Raw genomic sequence first — 19,268 nt, 5'->3', positions numbered from 1 at the left:
AAATATTTAAATGCTGCGAATTTAGAGAGAAAGTAAGAAATAAAAATTCTAATTACTTATTCATTTTTAACTATTCTTTCAATTTGATTTCTGAACGACGGGGGCACATCAAAGGAAAATCAAAATCATTGTTTTTATTTAATTCCGAGCATTTTCATATTTATTCACCTTTTAAACCTTCTCTGGACATCCACAAATAATTCAAGACTAAAATTAGCCAAATCGGTCCAGCCGTTCTCGAGTTTTAGTGAGACTAACGAACAGCAATTCATTTTTATATATATAGATATACAGATTAGCAGCTAATCTTCTCATATCCATTCTAACTAATATAATCTCATTACCGTTATCCTGAACGTGACTGCATGATTTGGCAACAAAAAAAATGTTTTTCATCGTTTACTTAGCAATACCAAACAATAGATCCCTTTATCAGTTACTTCAACCGTAAATTTCAAATCGTGACTCCAATACTCACAGTAACAGTTTGTAGTCCAATGCTCGTATTTACCGAAATCGAGGCTTTGGGGATTCAGTGGTCTGCTTTGTACGCATTATTGGATACTAATCAACTGTTACTTTACTACAATTTGTAATTTAGACAGCTATATTGTCAACGGAGACCGAATTACTCAACTAGAAAAGAAAATTTATTTATTCAATTAGGTCAAAATTTGAGTATGTATTTGACAGATTCAAAACTACTTCGGAAAAGTTGAGCTTTAATGAGAATAAGTGGAACGAAACATAATCTACCTAGTCTTGCCATAAATACTGATATTTCAGGAATGATCCTTCCAGCAAGACTCGGCACCGGGTCATAAAGCTCGGTCTACGCAGTCTTAGTCGGAAACGAACGTTTCGGACTTCACCAGAGCTGAAAACTGGCCGTCGTCTACTACCGATCTTAATCCACTGGATTATGATTTTGATCAGTTTTAGTGAGTACGGCTTGCTCTAAACGCCATGATAATTTGGAGTCCCTAAAACAATCCGTACGATTTTTCGAAGAATTTTCCCATGGAAAGAGTGCGTGCTTCTATTTATAACTGGCCTCAACGTTTAAAGGACTGTATTTTATATTTTATATTGTTTTCTATTTATGTATTAAACTAACACACTGTAAAAAAAGGAATAAATGTTATTTGCAATAGTTTTTTTTTTCTTTGTTTCAGTATTTACGGCAAGACTAGGTATACATTTATTCTACTCCTACACAGAAACAGTCCTCAACAGATGTGGTACCTACCTAGGACGCAACATAATGAAGAGAGTTATATTTACGTAATGCCAAATCATAAATCACGTTCAAGAATATACTATGTAGTACACAGCTACTCCCAATATTAATGGTACTGGGCTGTATTGTTACAACTCTGAATTAATGATGAAAGAGGCTGCCACCAAAATCTTCAATTCAATTAGACCTGGCATTCACTCAACTAGCTGTTATATTTTAATAAAGGTGTCCCAATAAGAGTGCTCGATTTAAATTTGGCGCCATTTTTTTTCTGTGCAAGTAGCAGCTCTGAAACTTGACAGCTGTACTTTCAAGACCGAAAATTACGCGAAGTTTGCGAGCGGTTTCAGCGCAGCTTTCCCCATTTTTGTAATGGGTTTTCACAATGACAACGCGTTGTTCTTTTGTGTAAGGCTCCATATTTATTAATCGGAACAATCATAGAAGACAGGTGTCAAGTTTCAGAGTTGCCACTTGCACAGAAAAAGAATTGGCGCCAAATTTAAATCCGGCAGGAATAGATATTGTTTTTTTTTTATCTATTGATAAAGATTTTCTTTGTCAATAAAGATTTCGATTGCAACGACGTATTCGTCATTCGAGAAACGCGTAGTATCTCATATGTGGACTATATCTCTTAATCACAACAGTAGTAATTTGACAGTGTGTATTGAACGCAGTGTTTAAATTCTCTTTGGTGTGTGTCCCATTACCTCAATAAGTACAAAGATAAAATAAATTAAATAAATCTAGAACGTTATTGCTATCATGTGTATAAAAACTTCATTCTTTTTCAATTATTATTCGTCATCCTTAAAAACCATAATTATAAACTTGAAGTTATTTTTTTTATTTCTATGCCGTTATTTTTTACAGCATATCAATGAAATTTATGTTCTTCATGAAGACATAAGAAATTGCAGAGTAATTATTTATAGAGGAAACAGTTTGCGTACATGTTTTTACTGTAACCTCTGGCCGGTTGATTAATGGTTTCTGTGGAACTTGCTTATTGTGTGTGACCCACTTGTCAAAACCATAGACTACAATGCAATGTGTCGGAACAAAGTAAATAATGTTTTAACCCTCGAATCAGACGGTAAATTTATGTCTCAAAACTAGAATATTTTTGCTGCTATTTGATTTATTGTCCTTCGCAATCAGTGATATAATATCGAGAATTTGCTAAGTCATAATGAAGCGGGACCTAAGAAATGTAAAAACAAAATTTAATTTAAATATAATATCACAATGATGCATGTAATTTTCTTTTTAAGACACACATCGATGGCTCCTACTACATAGGGCTGTTAAATTTTCCTGGAAGGTCTAAGGGATATTTGAAGTCAAAAAGACTAAAAAAAGAGCACAGATTAATAAAAAAGATTAAGTTCCTATTATTTAAAAAAAAAAAAATGCTTTTTTTCCTCCATCATTTGTCACATTGACATAACATTTTGTGACCAGAAACGCCCGAATTTAAATTGATTCTAGTGTCCATTGCCAACCTGTATTTAGACTTGAGATAATAGAAAGGCTGGTAAGTAGCAAAAAAAAATAGTTTTAGTAAACAGAGTATTCTAGTTTTGTTGATTATAAATGGCAGCTACTTAAAAAAGAGCACAATACTCTATTTTACTGCACGGTTGGTAGCTCTTTTCTATTTATATATTATAATCTCCATTTGTATACGTTTGCAATGCACAGGGAGCATATTATATGCATACTCAGTCTGGCCATAAATACTGTTACAATTAAAAATAAACAACATATTACATTTGAATTTGGAATCTGTCATTTTTGTATGATAGTTCATTGAGTTTTCTCATTTTGGCGCCAATACATTGTACAATATTTTTGCAATATTAAAATGGAGTGGGGTGATAAAGAGAACCGAATCGCTGTCATTGGAGTCAAATACAATTTTTAAAAGTCTCCATACGCTTGGTTCAGTGTTTATGGCAAGAACAGTTAAGTGACATTTTTTAACCAATCAGGGCGATCCAATTATTTAAAATTTCTTGTATGAAAATCGTTCAATAATGACAACGTAATATTCAAGTTCTGTAACAGATAAATAATTATTCCATAACAGGTTCTGAATGTTTATTTAAAAACCTGTTCAAGCCCGCTTGTTCTAAGGTACGGTGGTCTTTCCTGTGATGTGATATTCCTTTAACCAATAATTTTGTCTTTCGTAATTATTGTTATGTATTTGGGAGACTCCTTTTGCACAGGATGCCGGCTAGATTATGGGTACCACAACGGCCCCAATTTCGGCAGTGAAGCATTAATGTATAAATTACTGGGCAAATGAGACTTAACATCTTACGTCTCAAGGTGACGAGCGCAATTGTAGTGCCGCTCTGAATTTTTGGGATTTTCAAGAAAAAAGAAGAAAGTATACTTACTACGAGCACTGCATTGTGATGGGCAGGGCGTATCAATTACCATTAGCTGAACGTCCTGCTCGTCTCCTCCCTTATTTTCTATAAAAAAAAGTTACGCGAGTTATTACAGAACGACAATCAATCTATACATCCATGGCTGTGTTATAACACGCATAAGGCAAGTGCCTCCCGTATTAAGTACAAAACAGTATTTAAACAAAGCAATGCATTTTGTACAATCTCATTCTCGTTTTATAATGATAGCTTGTAATTTTAGAAACATTTAGAAGTTTTATAATTTTGATCACAGTTTTGGCTTTTGATACGCAATACATTTTGATCACGGTAGTCGCAACTGGGAGAGATCACAAAGTGAGCTGCGTGCGGGACTCGGCGAATCATTTTTTTTTTATAATAATAAGGGGCGAGACGAGCAGGACTTTAGCTGATGGTAATTAATACGTCCTGCCCATTACAATGCATTGCCCCACTCAGAATTCTTGAAAAACCCAAAAATTCTGAGTGGCACTACAACTGCGCTCGTCACCTTGAGACATATGGCGCGCTTCAGACCGAAACACAGTAATGCTTATACATCACTGCTTCACGGCAGACATAGGCGCCGTACAGATTATATACATAACAGAGAAAATCAGAAGGCGCGTTAACTATTTGTATACTTAGCTATTTAGAAATACCCTCCCAAGACTATGTACCATTTCAATAATTTTGTTTCTTTTTTTTTTTGAAAAAGTGACGAGACGAGCGATATTATCAAGTAATACATCCTGTACATTACAATATGGAATGCCGCTTAGGGTTATCAACCTTTGATTGGCGCTGTAATGCCTAAACTGTACGTGTAAAAATGAAAACAAAAAATACTTAGAACTGAAACTCAAAAATTTTTTTTAATCAAACCCATACGTGTGGGGTATCTATGGATAGGTCTTCAAAAATAATATTGAGGTTCTAATATAATTTTTTTCTGAACTAAATAGTTTGCACAAGAGACACATCCAAAGTTGTAAAATGTGTGTCCCCTCCCCTGTAACTTCTAATGGTGGCCATATACGCTACGAGAAATCGTTACGACCAGACTGTACAGTTCGAACGGTGCAGTTTATCGTAGCTGGAATACAAGCTATACACGCTACGAGAAATCGTTGCGATCAGACGGTACAATAAGCGGCGCCGACGCACACGTGTCAGTGATGGCTTCGACGGACGACGGTTTAGCAAATAATTGGATTAATATTCGCCCTGAAGGAAAAAAAAGTGAAGCGGAAAAATCGTAGCATCTGGTGTAAAGAATGGCTAATGAAAAGAAGAGTTCATTCTCATTTCAATTTGTTGGCGGAATTAAAGCTTTTTCCAAAAGACTGGCATAATTTTCTAAGAATGGATCACGATACGTACTTACATCTACTGGATTTGGTAGCATCAATTATCGAGAAGCAAGACACTATTATGAGAAATGCTATTCCACCCCACGACAGGCTTGTAGCTACTTTGAGGTTTTTATCAACAGGAAGAAATTGGTCTTGGGTCGCATAATACCGGAAACCTGTGAAGCAATATATAAGGTTCTCCGCAAAGACTATTTTAAGGTAAGAAATAAAAAACTACTAATTACTTAGAATGTAATGTTTTTTAATTTGTACTTATAATGATGGTGGATAATACATTAAGTAAAATTAGACAAAAAAGTAGCCGCTGAATTTTGCACTTGTTGGGACTGATCTTGTTGAGAAGTTTGCATTATTGGGGTTTGGAGAATTGTCTGGGAGCCTGGATGTGTTTGGAAATCACACACAGGTACTGCTAGGATTGTTTCCTACAGGGCTGGGAGTATGTGCAACGGGGCTGGGAACGTTGTAACCATAATTATTAAAACGCACACTGGTTGAATCCATCACTTTGTGCGAAATAGTAAAATTTTCCATCTCTGCCAGAAATAATGTTTCGTTAATTATTTTTTCGGCCAAAATACGTTGATGTTTTGTGAGGTCTCTCAGCTTAGCTGCGACGTTTGCTCCATAAATATCAAATCGATCATTAGTAATTGCAGGCCTTTTAAAATGGTTTTGAACAGACTGTAAAACTTGAGTAGTTAGGTTTTCATTTGCATTCCTTTTTGGCCGACTCCTATTAAACAATGTGTTTGTAATTCCACGAGTATCGGGAGTTGACTGTGAAGTTGTTTGTGTGGCTGGAGGTGACTGTTGAGTTGACTGCGTGGCTGGAGGTGACTGTGGAGTTGACTGGGCGGCTGGAGATGCTTCACTTTCAATTTCCTGAAACAATTAATATTTTAACAGTTCCCACGCTCGGAAGAAGAATGGAAGGATGTGGCCAAAGTGTTCGAAAAGAGATGGAACTTTCCGCACTGTCTAGGCGCGATGGATGGAAAGCATATAGCAATTTTTCTTCCTGATGGATGTGGCTCAGAGTATTTCATCTATAAAAACCATCAAAGCATGGTGTTATTGGCAATCGTTGATGGAAATTATCGATTTCTTTTATGTGATTTTGGAACAAATGGAAGAATTTCAGATGGTGGCGTACTCACAACACTAAGTTTTTTGAAAAATTTGATAATAATCAGTTGTGTATTCCAACCGACACAGTTGTCGCAAATAGCACTAAAAAGTTGCCTTGTGTGTTTGTGGCTGACGATGCGTTTCCACTTATAACAGATTTAATTAAGCCATTTCGACAAGCAGACTTGACCACAAATAAAACCAGAATTCTAAATTACCGCGTATCACGAGCAAGGCGCATGGTCGAAAATGCGTTTGGGATCTTGGCATCTCGATTTAGAATTTTCACACAAAAATTAGTCTTGATCCGAAAAGAATAGAGTCTGTCGTAATGGCCAGTTGTGCTTTACATAATTATTGAATGAAGACTTCAGAAAGTTCTTACTGTCAACAAGAATGCTTCGACGTAGAAAATGTTTATGACGGGTCAATAACCCAAGGATATGATACAATGAATTCAGCGACAGTTAATTTGCAACGAAGAAATCTTGGTAATACTTCGATTGCCGCAAAAAAAGTCAGAGAAAAGTACATGGAATATTTTGCAAGTGAAGGCAGCGTTCCGTGGCAAAATAATTTTATACGTTAACTCTTTGAGAATAAACGATTTGATAAAAAAGTTATTTACTTTTATTTTATTATTTATTCATGTAATAATATAAATAACTATGAAGCATTCTCAATATGGCCGGATTTACTTATCATATTCACATAACCATATTAGTGCTATTCTACTCTGCTGGCACCACAGTATAATAACACGCAAATGACTTACCTCGTTGTCTGTTGATTCGTCATCCATATTAGAGCGTCGCCTTGGTTCTTCTTGGTCATCCAAAAACAGCAACATAGAGTAATACCATAGTTTTGGTTTATACACTTCTTGGGTTCCTGCTCCTGATTTTTTTGAATCAGCGATCTTCTTACGCTCTTTTTTGTAAGTAGAGCGAATGTTGTTTATTTTTTTTACAACAGCATCTTTGTCAGCCCTAGGGTCTACTGTTTTCAATTTTTCAACCAGCTTAGTATATGCTGAACGTTTTAAGTCACGATTCTGATACTCTGTGCCTTTAATATTCCAAAGACAAGAAATTCTTCAAGCCATTCGCGATTAGTTTGAGACGTCATGACGCGTGCGCAGACGTGCGCACGCGTCACCCGAATGTCGATCGACGACAAAACTGAACACGAAAACGGAACGAGCGCATACACGTTTCGATCAGTCGGCACAGTTCGTCCGATTCCGATAAATCAATTGAAATTTTTGTATTGTTCCGTTCAACTGCACAGTGCTAAAAAATCGGACAAAACTGCACAGTTTTATAACATACACGTAGTGATTTATCGGTACCGTTCGAACTGCACAGTCTAATCGTAACGATTTCTCGTAGCGTATATGGCCACCATAAAATAAGAGAATGATAAAACTAAAAAAAATGTATGATGTCCATGCAAACCTCCACCGAAAATGGTTTGAACGAGATCTAGTAATTAGTTTTTTTTAATACGTATAAATGATGAGAGCTCATTTGCACTGTATGATTTTGAGTTAAGAATTTTTGCCTTTTCTATGTAAATAATTTAATATCGTTTTCCATTCTATATTACACTTATATTATGTTACTTGCTGCTACGGAACCCTTCATGGGCAAGTCGGACTCGTACTTGGCCGCTTTTTTATTATTTATTTATTTGTTATTCAAACATATCGGAGACAGATGATATACATTTCGTTTTTGACTATAAACATTTGTCACTTCTCAACAAAAGTATTGGATGTTCTGTTCCATGGGGTGAGGTGAGTTCCATGAGATATTTAATAAAAGATTAACGGAGTTTTCAATCTTATTGCGCCTTTCCTATTTTATTTTTATACCATCTGAAATGCTTACAAGACATATATACCCATAAAAAGTAAATTAGTTAAAACGTATAAAAATTTTTCAACCTAAGAGCTCGTTGAATTTTCCAGGAGTTAAATGAACTTGCCAGAAATCATGTATTTAGGTCAAAAAGTTATCACTTATGAATGTCAAGATTACGTTTATCATTTATCACCACTTCAGAAAAATTGAGCTTTGATTAGAAGAAGTGGCAAGAAACTGACTCTATTTTACCTAGTTAATTTACGTGAACAAAGTCGCGAGCACAGCTTGTTTGTAATGAAACTGAAAAGGATGAGGAAGGTAGGAGTACAAGAATACACTCATTGTACATAAATAAAGGTGTGATGAGAATATTGTGACAACAAATGAAACAATTTTTAAGAGAAACAAAACAAATAAATTAACGCAGAATTCATTATGACAGAATCGACTAGTTACATCGAGCGGAAAGGAACGACTCTCCCCAAGACGTCACCACAAGCAAGTAACAAAACCAAAATATATGTGGACAAAAAGCCTGAAATTTTGCTTAAAACTTAACGTCAGGATATAATGAATATCTTTTAACTTAACTTTTAAAGTTTGTTGTTGTTACTTATCTCAGCGCTCTCGAGTAAATTATTTCATTCCTTTATTCTTTAAAAGAAACTTCTAAAGGAAGGAAGCATTCTATTTGGAACTGCAGCTACGAATTGGCTTATAAAGCACACAGAACAATTTTATCGAATTCCTACTATCAACCTTCTTTCTAAAGAAGTTTTCAATTAATGTGTATATTTTTTTTTGAACTTAAAACTCCTTCATTTATGGACTAAAGTTTTGACGAAAATTTAACTACCTAAGTATGGCCGTAAATTCTGTTAAAAATTAAAATGTATTTCTTTAAGGCGAAATATTTATTTAAGTTCTAGCCACTGCCTGGCCATGAATGATGGATTTAAGCAATGTTTTATGGAAAATTCAGTCTAAATATTACTGTATCCTTATGTCGGCGTGTCTCTAAGACAGAGATCTATAGAGAGTACTTAGACTCTGCTTTACTCACGTAAAATTAAGCTGAGTGTGATAAAACGAGAACTTGACTTTTGCATTGGGCTGTCTTAGCGTAAGCTTAGTATCTATAATTTCCATAGTATTATGTCCTATGGTATATTGCTATGGGGCAACGCTGCCGATATTAATACAATATTTGTGCTACAGAAGAGGGCTATTCGCGCTATTTATAACCTAGGTCCTAAAGAAACATTGAGAGCAAAATTCAAAGAAATTAACATTTTGACTGTTGCTTCTCAATATATTCTTGATAATGTAATGTATGTTCATAGGCACATCAGTGAATTTGCCAGAAACTGTCATAACCATAATGTTAACACCAGGAACATACATAAACTTATGATGCCTACTACTCGGCTAAGTCGAGTTAGTAAGTCTTTTGTGGGGCGATGTATATGCTTTTACAACAAGATCCCAGAAAATGTTCAAAACAAAAGTATAAAGTTATTTAAAAGAATTGTTAAAAAACGTTTGTGTGGTAAAGGTTACTATAACATAAATGACTTTCTTAATGATACCACAGATTGGGAATGGAGTGACCGCCCTCAGGCTATTAAATAATAAGTTTAATTGTAAAATATTACTTTGTAAACATATTTATTCGATGAAAAAAAAAAGTCCGCTGAGTTTGTTGCGCCCATTCCTCTTAGGTCTGAGGCATTCATTTTGGAATGGGTGGTAGTTTATGACTTTCAATAAGTGATGTCACATCCTATTTTGAATAAAAATATTTGAATTTTAATTTATAATTTCAGCTGTTAAATGACTAAGTTTTACGTAAATAGAGTCTTAGTAAAGCCTCGGCCGTTCCCAATATATAGATAGAGATACATTTCTACCTTCTACTGTCAATTATTAGGTGTCAATAAACTGAAGCTGTCCCTAAATACCCGATAAGTCATTCTTAGCGCCTTATATTGGGAAGCGTGAATTGCAATTTTAATACAAACTTCTATCGCTGGTAAGCAATACGTCGTCCCATTGACAGACAGCGTGTACGGATAAGGTAAGTTAACGTCAATAAGTTTATTGGGACAGAAGAGTCAACGATAGTTACGATTTTTAACTCAAGTAAGCGATAGACTGAATATTGGGAACGGCCGTTAGATGCAGGCCATGTCTTACGAGTAAAACTAACTTAATTCAAAGTCCCAGGGGTTCAGAACTGGGCTACACGAGGGCCAGTTTCTTAAAAAAGTCTCCATCATTAACTTCCAGCCAATCTTGGGTGCAGAGTCTTGTTGAGGCCAGAGAACCATTTTAAAAAGCGTATTGCTAAGAGGTTTGACTCACGATATAAGACAGTCTCTTGCTACACAATACAGACTTCATAATTTTCACAAAAAGAAAGCTTTTGTGAGTCACTAAGACATTTGTGAAAACGAATGAATAAGTACCAAGCTTTGAGTCTTCTCTGATGATACGCGAAAGAGTCCAAGCGTTTATCATCTTTTTTCACGGTATTTTTTCTGTGAATTTATAGCATTCCAGCGAATCTAGCATTAACATCCTTTATAATGCTAATAGAACGCGGCGGTCCGCTCTTTTATGGTCTTCGACAAGGATCCACCGCTGTTCCGATATAGGCATATATGTCTGCTATCTAACTTTTAAAGTGGAAGGTAATTCTGTTTTCTTTAAGACCCCAGTCCATAACTGTGATTTAATATTAGCCTCGAAGATATATGATATAGTGGAAAATGATTGAACTTTCAATGAAAATAAATGCGTTCCTGTATTAAAAAATGAGGTGTTTTTTTACTTGTAACAATTTTTAGGGCAAAAAGTATGTATACATATTTGTATAAGTTAACAAAAAGATTAAAACTAAACATTTGGAATTAATAATTTAAAAAGTTTACTCAAATCGTGTATTGATATAAAAAAATTACTTTATTTCAAATATTCTTCGTAATCTTAGCAAGTTATACGCTCCAATCATCTTCGCGTTACACGCGGTCAAATGGTTCGACCTGACACTGGGGTGCGCCACATTCCCAAAATATTTTTCAGCTGCTACATACATATACAGGAACCCAAAGTTGTTACTATTTTAATTTCCTAAGTACTAAATCACGGAAGAGAGGTTTCACTTCCTACTTCAGTGTGAGAGTGTCGTGTGAAGGTTTCATATTATTGGCACATCAAAAAATGCATCGCAAAAAATGACCTTGATGAGTCAACTAAGACACATTTTGATACATAGGCGAAGTCTAAAGTCATTTACGAGTGGGAGGCTCCTTTGCACAGGAAGCAGGCTAGATTATGAGTACCACAACGGCGCCTATTTCTGACGTGAAGCAGTAATGTGTAAACATTACTGTGTTTCGATCTGAAGGGCGCCGTAGCTAGTGAAATTACTGGGCAAATGAGACTTAACATCTTATGTCTCAAGATGACGAGCGCAACTGTAGTGCCGCTCAGAATTTTTGGGTTTGTCATCAAATTTCGTTTTTTTTTTTTTGTTAAGTGATCACCGCCGCCCACAATCTCTTGCTACATCAGAGGAATCACAGGAGCGTTGCCGGCCTTTAAGGAAGGTGTACGCGCTTTTTTTGAAGGTACCCATGTCGTATCGTCCCTGAAACACCGCACAAGGAAGCTCATTCCACAGCTTTGTAGTACGTGGAAGAAAGCTCCTTGAAAACCGCACTGTGGAGGACCGCCACACATCCAGATGGTGAGGATGATATCCTAACTTGTGGCGTGTCGTGCGAAGGTGGAATTCGAATTCCTTTACAGTGACTTTTTCAAGGAACTTTGGAGACTATGAAATGATACGATATGGATACATTAAAAATATTTTCTAAAAGGCCAGCAACGCTCCTGTGATTCTTTTCCTCCTGTAACACCTTACAGGAGAATATGTGCGGCAGCACTTGATGTCAGATTACCCGTAAAGAAGATTTTCTTATACTCAACTTATCTTAAATCATCACGTAAGACAAGTACATGGTTTTTTAACTACATTTGAAAGGTAAATCGCAGTACAAAAGCATCTAAACCAGTAATTAGTACACTTAACGAAGCGTTGACTAATAAAAACATAATTTATTAAAAACCGAACAGGTGCCAGTCGGAGTCGGCCACCGAGGGTTTGGTACATATTATAACCTTAGGTAGGTTATAATATGTATCAAACCTTGTAACAAGGATATCTTTAATGATATCTTATCCGCATATAAGAACTCATTGATATAAGGTTGGCAAAAGATAAAGAATTTGATTTTATTCAAATTTGAAAATTGACACGAATAAGAAAACAATCGAGATAGACAGAATAGAAAAAAGATGATGAGAAGTAAAGAAAGGTCGGCCTACGGCCTAAAATAATGTTAAATAAGAATAAAGTAATATAAGAAAGAATAAAGGAATTAATTAATAGAAGAATTATTGTTTAATTCTACAACGATCCCGCGTGTGAGGATGGGCACACGCGTTACACTACCTACTTATAATGATAAAAATAGTTTGAAAAAACTAAAAAACACGTTTTGATTGAAAAAATTCTATTTTGCAAATAAAAAAAATTTAATACTTATATCAATTTAATATATTGTTATCGGTCCTCGATAAATCTACGAAAATTGGACGAAATCTGGCCGTTTTAAGTGGGTTAAAATCGCGCCCAAATGAGTCGGTTACAAACAAACATACAGGTGAAGCTAATAAAAAGCGTGTAAAAAAGGGAAAAGGTTTTAATTTCATTCTTCGTTATAAATCGAAAAAATCTTCATCATATAAATAATTACAAATCGGTTTAAGCTTGTGAAGACCTTTCACATGACACGGTTAACTAAACACAAAATTTGGACCTTCTTTCCTGGGAATGTCGGTTTACGTTATACTTTCGTAGTTAGTTTCGTATATACGTTATTGCGGCATAAACAGCCGTATCTTTTTAACGTTAACATAGAAGTTTAACTTTTCACAGCTTCATGAGACTTGAGTTTATCGTTTTAATTTCAACTCGATTCGTCCACGGTTTCCCGAGATAAAGTTTCTCAAGACAGACAAACAGATGGACGAACGGGCAGACACCTAAGTGATACTTAATTTATATATTTACTTTATTTGAGAAAAAAACAGAAACAAAAGATTAAAATATACATATTCAAATTCAAATATTTTTATTCAAAATAGGATGTGAAATCACTTATTGAAAGTCAAAAAAGCTACCACCCATTCCAAAGTATACAAATTATAACAAATTAAAATAATTACAATTATTCCCTTGGAACGTCACACTGAGAACATAGATGTTAAAGATAAAAGCGACAACTGCTTACGTGGAAGCGTGAAGAAGAATCTAGAAAACAGAAATAATAAGATTTAAGTTTGATAAGAACTGGATATTTTTTTAATATTAGTTTTATAGGTTAAAAGGGAGCATGATAACATATCAATGTTTTTCAACGTGAGATTTTGTAGTGTACATATTCTGTGAAGTGGCGCATGTTTACCAATATTGGTCCTAGTTTTAGAGAGGTCGAATAAGTTTTGTGATCTAGTGGCTATAGATGGTATTGTATAATTGAGGTAAGGAACCCTAAAAACCGTTACGCCACTTGCCGAAAGCAAATCCAACTATATATAAAAAGATACTTAAACCGATCAACGATGACTTACACGAGAAAACCATTTGAAAACGCATAATTTGTAATGAAAACCAACGAACCGCGATAAGGCGAATAATAAAGCTTTTACGGCGCATAATGTTCAATAGAGTGAAAATCAATACGAAAAGAGCTTTGCGAAATATAACATTCACAACTACTCAGACAGTTCAAATTATTGTATATATTTGTAAAGCTATAATAAATTGTAGTAATCATGTTACATTATAAAGAGAAACTCTTAAAGAAAAATCTGTGTTAAAATAAGATTAATAAGTTTGACAACCTGTATAGCCGAGTGGTTAGCGATCCTACCTACAAAGCTAGAGGTCCCGGTTTCGAATCCCGGCAGGTGCAAGCATTTATATGATGAATGTGGATGTTTGTTTCCGAGTCATGGATGTTTATATGTATTCATGTATGTTTATATGTATTTATGTATGTTTAAGTAAGTATATTGTATTAATTAATATATCGTGGTCTTGCTATGGGTTGCAACACAGGCTATTTGGGGTAAGATAATTTGTGTAAAAAGTGTGTCAATAAAAATAAAAAAGTAAATAAATAATAGCTTTACGGGTAAATGGTACTTTTATAATAAAGTCCCAGCCACTGTTCAGGCATTATCTATAAATAAATTTAAATGTTTTATTAAAAAATGACACTGTCGTAATTCCTACTCCACAGCTGAATATCTAAGTGATCAGACAGCCTGGGACTAGATTATGATTATTTTATAGCAATAGCAATGACAGTCAAAGAAAAACTGAGAGAGTTTCTTGAGCTGCTTCTTCTCTCTCAGAGCGCCTTTTGTTTTCTAAGTGGTAGTAGTATCTAGTATATCAGAAAATACATCAAAAAGAATTCTAGGGAATCAATTTTGAGAAAATAATTTTTCCATTTATGCCTTTTAACACTTCATTGAAACTTCTTTTTACATTGGTCAAAAAAGGGCGTATATTTAAACAGGCTGGCAACATTCTTGCTTTTCTTCTGGTGTTGCAAGAGAGTTTGGGCGGCAGTAATTAAAAACACTACACTACTTTCGTATGTTCCAATGAGTTTCTAGCATATAGACCAATCACATCATATAAAAACAAAGCAGAAATATGGATCATACCACAAATTACATCATAACAAGCTTCGACTGCTATATCAGCTATACATTGCCGCGTTTACTCCAGTTGCTAAAAAAATATTGGTCAATAAACGGCAATGTAAAATACTTAGTGTGAAAACATCGACAAAAATTGACTAGCCTCTATTTTGAGCAATTCACTCACACTAACACAAAGTGTCATACAGATCGCGAGTGTAAGACATAGCTTGTCAAGCATTTATTTAGCTCATGTTACGTTATGTTGGATTTAGAATGACATGACGGTTCGGACAGTGACAGTTGACAAACTGCTAAGGATAAAAGTGTGCTTACATTGTGTTTAAGCACACTTTTCCTGTTCCGCTGTCAGACTGCGAATGAAATGTCCTTATAAGTGCATAGAACATCATTTTTTTGTTCTTATATATATTTGCGAGAATGGTCAACATGAAAAAAAGAATTTAATGTTATCAATATTAAATTTCAAAAAATATACTATGGAAAATGAAAGAAGAAAGCTCATTCCATTTTCCTCTTTAGTTTTACAGTTACTTATAAAAATGTTAGATTGTTTGTGAATTTTAAAATTTGGTTAAAATATCCTTTCTCATAATATTTCTTAGAATACATTTACATATTACATTATCTTTTATGTTAAGCACAAATAAATGGATAGTGCAATATGAAGTTATAGGTACCTGCGAGACTGTTCCACATAATAAAACAAATTGCTTATATTTTTCGACAAGATATAATTTTCTAAGGATAAAATAAAAAAAAAAAACTAAAAAAAAAACTATATTTAGGAGTGGCTCACCCTTATGATTTAGGGGTATGAAATGTTGGCCGATTCTCAGACCTACTCGATATGCACAAAACATTTTATACCAATCTTTTCAGCCGCTTCGGAGGAGTTTTGTAACAAAGACACGAGGTATTTATATATTAGATGTAGGTATATAATTATTCAGAAATATCAACCTGAGTAAGGCTTCTACTCATAAATAAATATTCGTTAAAAATTCACATAACTATTTAATTAGTAAGTTTGTGACTTACCTGTGAAATAAGTTTCAAACAATATAACTTCAATATAAGTTTGGCGGGCATCACTTTAATACTTTTAAACTGTATTGTTAAAACGAAAATCAACAATGTTTTTTGGACTAAGTAACCAATAAGCTTCTACTTAAATAATGTCAGCTTGATGTGTTAACAAGCGCTACCAACGTCATGAACTGTCATAAGATATCCAATTAAAAATTAAATTCATTTACACAAATAAATGCCGGACTCGAACCCACAAACAAACATAACAATTGTTTAGACTTTCAAGAGCGACATCTCAAGTCAATTCCCTAATATGTAAATATTGGGGTTGACCGGGTTATCAACTGTAAAGTAGATCCTGTAGATGAAGCCACAACCTGAGAGTTGAACAAAGCATACAAATTTTATAACGATATGTCACTAGAACGGTTAGCTCAGTTGGTTAGAACACCGGCACGTAGCACCGAAGGTCGTTCATAAAATTTTGTTTTTCAAATTTTATTTGTGTATCCTAGAAGTGAGGGTTATCACTTTAAAAACATAACAAAAACATAACATTCATTTAACTACTGTTAATATTTCAATACTATTTAATATAATTATCGCTGTAATTATAATAGCATAGGTATATTAATTAGATCTTTAGTCAACTTGATTCGTGTAAGTTAGTTGGCACTACAGCAGTGCCAAATAACAGTTGGTAGCATCATCACGGTAGACGGTCGTGCCTTATACTCGTATAAGCCAGAGCGCTAAGTTCTAGTAAACATTACATATTGTGAATTCTAAGGGCTAACGCTGCCCAACTTGTATTAAATATATTAATTATTAGTGGAAACTAAAATACAGATATTTAAATTTTAAGAGTGTTTAAATTACCAACCCCTTCTATACTAATCACTGCTATCTTTGCTCTGTAGCATCCAAGGATTTTCAAGACCGTTTTTGTCAAACGTAAATTGGTAAATTCTCCAAAAAGTTAGTTGTAGACTTTGGAGGTGCGTAGAAAAACATACATACATACTCCAACCAAAGAATGACCGCCAGTTGCAGAAAATGATTAATGTTTCTTTATAATATCACTGCTATCTTTAACTGTCATTATATTTACAACCGTTTTCAATAACGGATTTCGTATTTCAATAAAGTTTTAAATAAACTAAACAAATGTAAGCTTTACACCTAAGGTAACTAATTAGGCAAATGAAGTAGGCAATTTGGCCTTGATCATCGACTACGATATATATAGATAATATATTTGAAAATGAATGCTTGTCTCTATGCCCTTTATAGAATCGTAAACTATGCGTATCATGAATAAATGATGATCTTCAGCATGGTGTTGTGCATGGGCCCACTCAGGTTACAGAGTTAGTACGAAACGATATGAATCAGAATCGGCTAGATTATAGGTACCAACCCGGCGCTTATTTCTGCCGTGAAGCAGTAATGCGTAAACATTTCTGTGTTTCGGTCTGAAGGGCGCCGTAGCTAGTGAAATTACTGGGCAAATGAGACTTAACCTCTTATGTCTCAAGGTGAGCGCAAGTGCAGTGCCGTTTTAATTGTAATGGGCAGGGCGTACCAATTACCATCAGCTGAACGTCCTGCTAGTCTCGACCCTTATTTTCATAAAAAAAAACATAAATGACAGTCAATAAAATGACTTTAAATAAATTGAATATTTGTGTAATGTCTTTCCTTCAAATTTATTTTAGTTAGTGGCGTAGCAACGTACACAGGGTACAGCTAATAATATACTTAAATCTACAAATAATGGTTATGCTGAAAGTTTGAACTGTGGCATCCAAGACCTCTCTTTAATAGAGATCTCTAGATATTCCAGCCCCAAAAAGCTTAGATTATGACATAAAATGTAATGAGTGAAAAAGGCAATTTTACTCTGTATTTGCTGAAGTAGAAGTAATCGCCGACATAAAAGTTTATCTTGTCAATATATTTTATAATATTTATTATGTTTTATAATGCAGGGTTAGAAAAACCAGACAAGTGCATGTCGAACTCAAACAAGAAGGGTTCTGTATCAGTTGGAGGCTCCTTTGCACAGGATGCCGGCTAGATTATGGGTACCACAACGGCGCCTATTTCTGCCGTAAAGCAGTTATTTTGTGGACATTACTGTGATTCTGTCAGAAGGGCGCCGTAACTAGAGAAATTACTGAGCAAACGAGACTTAACATCTTGTGTCTCAAGGAGACGAGCGCAATTGTAGTGCCACTCAGAATACTTTGGTTTTTGCAAGAATCTTGATCGGCACTGCATTGTAATCGGCATATCAATTACCATCAGCTGAACGTCCTGCTCGTCTTGTCCCTTATTGTCGTAAAAAAACCATCGTACAAGAATCAAAGCTTACAGTTTTTGGTTTGTACCACGACGCAGCGCTGGTTAAAAAAAATATGTCAGTTGATGGGCGGTGATATAACATTCCAAAAATATATTTATTCGCACATCAACGGTTTCTGTGAAAAAGTGCTTCTATCAAAATTTTATCAGCTGTGCAACCGTAGGCTTTAAATTCGCCTGACTCTCGTAAAATCAGCAAAGCAAACGCGTTTTTGTATAAAACATGACGTATAGAGGTAAACTAAACACGCGGTATGTATGGAGTTGCGACGCGTAAGATAAAATATATATGGCTGTTTTATGCTGATGCCATTCACGTGAAAAATATGAGTGAGACGAACTTGTTTTTTTATATATTTAAATTTAGAATACAAATTCGAGCGTTGTTCGTAGTTGATTTGAAACAAAATTTTTAATTTTATGATTAAAGAGGGTTCATCGTTTTCGTCTCCATCATCTGTATGCGTGGGCGTCCACCACAGTGTGGTATTCAAGGAACTTTCTTCCACATACATTCTAGCTGTGGAATGAGGTTCCTTGTGCGGTGTTTTCATGGTACATGGGTACCTTCAAGGGAAGAGCGTATACCCCTCTAAACAGGGGCGTGCATTCCATATAGGCATTTAGGCAGTGCCTACCTTAAGACCTAAATTAATATATACCACTAGTGTTAAAGTCAATTTATTTCCGTTATTCTACCAAATTTATATTGAACACCCACCCAGTTAGTTTTAGCTTACATACTTTTAAAACCACAAAATTTACATGTCGAGAGCAAATCTCTTTACGAAATCTCAAATATTATATTATAATGGTAGGTAGGCCGTGGTATCTACATTGCTAGAAAAGCAATGCACGCCCCTGCTTCTAAAAGACCGGCCACTCTGCTATGATTCCTCTGGTGTTGCAAAGAATGTGGGCAGCGGTGATCACTTAACACCAGGTGACCAGTACGGGTGTTTGTCCTCCTTTTCTAGTAATGTTATTGTTTTATTGTTAAGTCAATAAATTTTCGATACATTTT

At 34.9% G+C, this 19,268-nt stretch overlaps 1 protein-coding gene and 1 pseudogene across 1 annotated transcript in view; one reads left to right on the top strand and one right to left on the bottom strand.

Annotated features, from left to right (window-relative positions):
- LOC126964887 (uncharacterized) overlaps positions 1-19,268 on the bottom strand; it is a 389,045-nt gene that overhangs the window by 212,719 nt on the left and 157,058 nt on the right. The gene's annotated exons all lie outside the window — the stretch shown is intronic.
- On the top strand, positions 4,845-8,463 carry LOC126964886 (uncharacterized; annotated as a pseudogene).

This window comes from Leptidea sinapis, chromosome 6 (genome assembly GCF_905404315.1).
Source record: "Leptidea sinapis chromosome 6, ilLepSina1.1, whole genome shotgun sequence".
Lineage (NCBI taxonomy): Eukaryota > Metazoa > Arthropoda > Insecta > Lepidoptera > Pieridae > Leptidea > Leptidea sinapis.
The sequence above is the reverse complement of the archived record's forward strand: the minus strand, read 5'-3'. Positions and strand labels throughout refer to the sequence as shown.